Source organism: Calypte anna, chromosome 1 (genome assembly GCF_003957555.1).
Source record: "Calypte anna isolate BGI_N300 chromosome 1, bCalAnn1_v1.p, whole genome shotgun sequence".
Taxonomy (NCBI): Eukaryota; Metazoa; Chordata; class Aves; order Apodiformes; family Trochilidae; genus Calypte; species Calypte anna.
This window is the reverse complement of record NC_044244.1, coordinates 25,918,085-25,924,084: the sequence shown is the minus strand read 5'-3', so window position 1 is coordinate 25,924,084 and position 6,000 is coordinate 25,918,085. Positions and strand designations below refer to the sequence as shown.

Genomic DNA, 6,000 nt, shown 5'->3' with positions numbered 1-6,000 from the left:
GAAGTGAGGGTGCCTGTGCATTGGGAAAAGCAACTGCTTGCAGCCAACAGGTGCTAAAATGAACCCTTTGTCCTCACAGGGCAAAGCAAGGCAGAGGACGGGTAAGTTTGCGGTGAGTGCAGGAAGCTGCAGCCCATCACTCGGGAGCCTCAACCCACTCCAGGAAACCCACTCTGTCTCGGGACAAGTTCTCCAGGCGAAAAAGAGAAAAAAAAAAAAAAAAAGAAAGTTTCCAGCTCTCATTAAGATTTATTATACGTCTGAACTTTTGTAGTCCCGAAGCTTAACGACAGATGGTGGTGTAACTCCACCAATTTTGTAACGTCTCCATTCGCTTTGATGTTGTATTACAGATTCTTCTCGATTTGACTTCGGTTAAAACCAACATTTTATGCTCTTTCCAAAGCGTCTCGGGAGCTGCGCGCAGGGAGGAAGGGGAACGAACCTATTTAGAAGAGGAGTGTGTTTGCTTTCTTACTCGCTTTCTAAACAATCCTAATGGAAAATGGCAATCTGATAGACAGCTAAAGCTGCCAGCTGCACGGAGAAAATACATTAAATTAATTAAAGGAAGATGGTTTCAGAGCGGTTTATTTGAAGCGAGAAATACAATTGTCTAGATGAAATCTCGAACCGTAAACAGGAACAAATAGAACGCACCAGCCTTTCTCATTAGAAAGCCCAGTCAAATTTTATACCGCAATCGTGGTGGTGGGGGGTGAAAAAAAAGAAAGAAAGAAAGAAAGAAAGAAAAAAAAGAACTAAAAGAGTCGGGGCAGTGTTTGTTTGTTGAGCTCTAATTTTGCACGGGACCGGCGAGTCGCGCAGACCCGAGCAACACCGAACAACTGCAGCAGCCGAGCGCCGTGTTGCTCCCCGTGTGTGATTACCCACCGAGCAGAGGCGGTCAGCGGGGGCCGTTTGATCGAGGGGGCGGGGGTTGTCACATCTCCTCGAAACAAAGCGCGGCCCAGGCAGGGGGCACTAGGCTGGGAGCTCTGCGGGACCCCGGGTGAGCAGAGGGCGTCCGGCCAGACGGCGGTGACCGGGCCGAAGCACCCCGGGGGTCTCCGTGTGCCTCCACTCTCGTCCGTTCTTCAATCTGTCAAGGGCTGCCGCGGCCGCCCGACGTCCAACGAAGTTGTCGGTGCCGGAGGGCCGGGCCGCGCAGCCCCGCCGGGTGGGTGCGCCGGGATATCCCCCCAACAAGTGCGCGGCACCGCGTCTGCCGCCGACACCGGCATTTGGCCGCCCGCCGCGGACAGCTTCGGAGGCAGAGCCGCCTCTCCCTCGCGCCGGGCTCGCCTTACTGACCGCCCGCACCCGCACCAGGGGAGGGGGGCTGAGACCTTCGGGCCGCGCAATCCGCGCCCCCGCGGCGCAGCGCGCCCTTGCCCCCGGAGCCCGTTGTCGGCCGGAGCCCGCGGGGCCCGATTTCGTTTGCAGGCCGGCGGGGAGCGGGGCGGCGGGCTCCACAGGATTTTGCCCCCACCCCGGCGGCCCGCGGGGCGCGGATCCGCGCAGGGCGGCTGTCCGCGTAAACTTTGTCCCGGGGCTCCGCGGGGTGTACGGCGAGTGTCACCCGCAACCGTTGCGCTCGCAACTCGCTTGGATGCCACCCGTTCCGCGGCAACCCGTGCAGCGACGGGGCGGTAGGGGGGTGGGAAGCGGAGGTGGTGGGGGGCCAGACAAAAGAGTCGCGAGTAGCAAATAAATATATTTTACGACCACCCATCGGCAGCGCCGCGCCCCCGCGGCAGCCGCGAGCCTGCCCCGGCGGTGAACTTTCACCTCGCGAACCCGGGCGCGCCCCATTGGCTGCCCGCCGCCCGCCGCCGCCCCGCACGGGCCCCGCCACCGCCCCGGCCCCCGGCCAGGCCCCGGCCCCGCCGCCGCGGGCGGGCAGGAGGATGCGCTGCGGGGCGGGGGGCAGTACGCCGCCGGGGGCCGCCGCCGGGGGCCCCGCCGAGTTGCCGGCATTGCTCCGGCTCCGCCTCCCCACTCTCCCCCCCCCCACCCCCCCCGGTGTCGCCGGGGGCCGAGTGGCCGGCAGTGCCCCTGCCGGGGCTCGCCGGCTTCTTCGGGATACAGCGGCACGGGGTGCGGCGGCGAGCGGGCAGGCTGCCGCTTCTCCTGCGAGCGGCAAAGTTTGTGGGTCTTAAAATTGTGTTTAATAAATGCAGTGCTTGTTAATTTTGAGTGACAGCCACTTGTGATTCTGTTCGCCTGCGGGGACAGGGGGGGCTTCTAATTCCAAACCGCACGAAGGGCTTGGGGTCGGGGGTCCCGCGCTGTGGTTAGCTGGGCTACGAAATGACAAACCCCACGTTCCGTTCGGCGAGCGCCGTGCGCTGCCGCCGCGCTCATGGGAGTCCTTCGAACCCTACCCTCCGACACCGAGTGATTGAGAACCTAGCTCTGCAGAAGGAAGGACAGCAGCAGCTTGTCCCCCTCTTCAGTCACTATGCCAACTTTTCTGCTCCCCGTCCCCTAAACCGGGAATCACTTAAAAGCCTTTTTTTTTTTTTTTCTCCACGGTAGCGGCAGTCCTTGGGCCGTGCTGCCACTAGACACGGAGAGAGCGGCTCGTCCTCGTGGGCAGCCGTGTGTGTGTGTGTGTGCTCCTGCACCTTGCTCCGAAATGTCCCTAGAATAGGGGTTGAGTGAAAAGAGAAAGAAAGTTTCGGGCTCCACGCATGGCTCCTCACCACAGCTACCACGGGCGGCCAGGCCTGCCCCACCACGCCGGCCGCCTCCCAGGCGGTTCCCCCGGGCCTGCCTTCCCGCGAGGGCCGCGGCACCCGAAGGCTGCCAGCAGGCTGCAGACAGCCGGCACTGCCAGCACAACACCCGGCTTTGTTCGCTGCCCTTCTGCTAAACTCGTTGTGTCTAACGGGGCCGGCGGAGAGGAGCGGCGGGAGGGGAGAGGGGGCGGGGAGGGGGCAGCCGCAGAGAGCAAACAACTTCCCCGACGGTTTGTTTACATAGCAGGTGGACCTGTCTCCCGCCGCGTCCAGCGGCAGCCCGCTCTGGCGGGGACCGGCCGGGGAAGGCGCGGCCCGGAGCGGAGCACGGCCCAGCGCGTCCCGCCGCACTTTTTTTTTTTTTTTTTTTTTTTTTTTTGTTGCCGTCCCCCCTCCGCTGCCTCCCCCCCCCCCCGCATTATTAGCACTTCTGTGCAGGCCACTTCGCGATCATGTGAGGGCTCCCTCCTCACTCCCTTTTCTTCAACGGAGTCCGTGTGTGCAGCGGCGGGTTTTTTTTTTTCTTTTTCTTTTTTTTTTTTTTTTTTTTTGCATTCCCAACAAAACACATACACACAGGCGGCACACTCCGCACACAGGCGGACCCGCACGCCGGGGGAGGGAGCGCGGCAGCGCTAGCGCCAGGCAGCGTCAGCCGGCGGGAGGGCGCGAGGCAGCGCCGCCACTCCGCACCCGCGGAAGGGCTCCGCGCCGCCCCCGCGCCCCCGGCCCGCGCGTCCCGCCAGCGGCTCCGCCCGCAGAGACTTTGCATGTGCGCGCGGCGGCGCGCGGCTCCGCTCGCCCTTTTTCTCGGTGTCCGCTCGCCGGGACGCCCCGCACCGTGTCTCTTCCCGGTAAGTGCTACCCCCCCTCTTCGTTGGTCCCCCCCCGCACACCCGTCCCCTCCTCCTCCCCGCTCCCCGGTGTGACTTTGCTGCTTCCACCCGCTCCCGCCCCCCCTCTCGCCTCCGCCGCTCACTGACTTGCTGCCGCCGCGGGAAAGTTTGGCCGCGGCCGGCGCGGCCGCAGGAGTGACATGTGTCAGGTCCCCCGGCACCCGGGGGCACTGCTCCCAAAAATGCTTCGCGGCGGAGGGGATGGGGGTGTGGGGTATGTATGCTCGGAGGCAGGAGGCTGCGTGTGCCCCGGCCGGAGTTTGGGCTGTGCCTGACTAAACCTGGCTCGCTGGACCGGCGGGCGGGAGCGGGGCCGCAGCTCCCCCCAGAATCTCCCGGGGCGGCTGTGACTGGGGGTGCGGGCATCGGTCGGCGGGGCCAACTTCCCGCCGCGCAGGGCCGCGCAGCGCCGCGGATCCTGAGCCGCTCCCCCCGCCCCCCCACCCACGCGTAATTAAAACAAACAACCTGTAGCGTCCCCGTACGAGAAGTGCGAGACGGGGAGGGCTCGGGGCCGGACTTCCGAGGGATTGTGTGCCGGGAGGCTCGGCCGTGCTCGGCTCGCTTTCCCCTGTGTAGTTTTGGGCCTTTTTAAAATCAGATTTTTATGTTTGGATTTTTTTTTTTTTTTCCTCTCCGAGACCTCCCCAGCAGACAGCCCGGGTGAAGAAACGTGTCACGTTTCTCCTTTGTGTGCTGCCTGCCTGCCTGCCTGCCGGAGGGAGAGGCGCACCCCCCACAGCCCCCGCCTCTCCTCCCGGCCGACCCCTCGGGGCGCCTCACATCGCGCTGCCCCAGGGCGCCCCCCCTGGACGGGGCGAAGAAGCGCAGGGCCGGGTGGTGCCCGCGGGGACTCGCTGCCCTCCCGGAGGTCGTGGCCCCGAGTGGGGAGCATCGTGTCGTCCACCTTCCCGCGCCCTCCATCTTTCTCTCGCCCACCATCTTTCTCACCCCCTCCTCCCAAAAGACAAAAAAAAAAAAAAAAAAAAAAAAAAAAAAAAAGCCTAAAACCAAGGATTAATAAGTAATGCTGTTAGAGCTGCGGAGTTCCGGAGGCTGCCTCCGTGGCTGGTGCGTGGGGGCCTTCTCTTGAAATCGGCACTTGAAATTCAAGAGGACTGCGAGACCTGGAAAGTTTTGAAAGTTTAATTTTGAGGAGAGGGAGAGAGGCAGCCAGCCCGGGGCTGGGAGCTGTGTTGGGCTTCGCTTCTCCAGCCGGCAGTGCCAGGGCAGGGGGAGGAGGGCAGGGCGAGGGCCGTGCCTCCGCTCTCTGCCCCGCACCCGCAGTACGCCGGGCGCGGGATGCGCAGGCTGCGTAGCTCCCGGCCTGCCTCAACCTGCTGGGAAGCCCTTTGCCACCCGTCTGCGTTTGCCTGGCCAAGGTAAAGACAGTCCGTGAGGCGTTTTTTTGCTTGCTTTCCCGCAGTTTTGTTGGTGTCGGGTTTGAGAAGACTGTGGGTCGGTTTCACGGCACAGCCCCTGGCCCTGCATTGGTGAGGTCCCAGGATGGGGTTTCTTGGCAAGAGGGGCAAAGCTTGGGCTGCGGGCAGGCAGGCAGTGCAGGCAGGAAAACAGTCATTTAAAACTTGTGAGAGTAGTTTGGACAGAAAGCGGGCTGCTGGGGTATTCTCAGGGGAAAAATAATCTCAGAAGTAACCACCCGAAATTTATGGTATCGTCTCCTCTACGTAGAGAGTGCGGAGCTGCAGATGGAAGAACTTGCAGTCATCTCTACCTGAGAATCAGTTCTATTTTTAAGAATCCGTGGGTTTTTGTGTACTTTTTTTTTTTTTTTTTTTTTTTCTTTTTAGAGAGAGAAACACACAAGTTCTCATAACAAAGAGGATTTCCCCATGTCTTTCCCCTGCATTAAAAGCCCCATCCAAAACTCACTCAAGTCAGTGAGAATCTTTCCATTGACATCAGTAGGAATCTCTGCATTGACTCAGTGGGCTTGGATCAGGCCCTTGGAAATTTTTTTCACAAACGTGGGACTAGGAAGTTGTGTGGTGTCTGTATATACACGCTAATCTGTGTGGGGGAAAAAAGAAGTCAGAGACAAAGTTTAACAGATTTTGTCAGGTTGAATTCTATTTTTCCTGTATTAGGTAATTTAAAACCATTAAGGAAAAACATTACTGCTAGTAATATTACTCTAAAGAAAATATGATTAATTATTAAATCTGTTTCTCTAATGCTACATGAAATCCTTTTGAGTGAGATACAGATTTTAGTGTTCAAATGAGTATTTATTTTTAATTTGAGATTTTTCCTGACTATAATAATACATTCATATTAAATATGGATATTGAAAATACCTCTGTTTTGCAATGATTTGATATTTTAATGTAGTTCTTACA

The 6,000-nt window shown here is 59.5% G+C and overlaps 1 protein-coding gene across 1 annotated transcript in view; it reads left to right on the top strand.

The window, feature by feature from the left end:
• Positions 1-3,478: 3,478 nt before the first annotated feature.
• Positions 3,479-6,000, top strand: part of FOXP2 (forkhead box P2) — a 399,917-nt gene continuing 397,395 nt past the window's right edge. The window contains exon 1 of the mRNA XM_030450312.1: positions 3,479-3,598. The gene's annotated coding sequence lies outside the window, so the exon portion shown is untranslated. The remainder of the gene's footprint in view (positions 3,599-6,000) is intronic.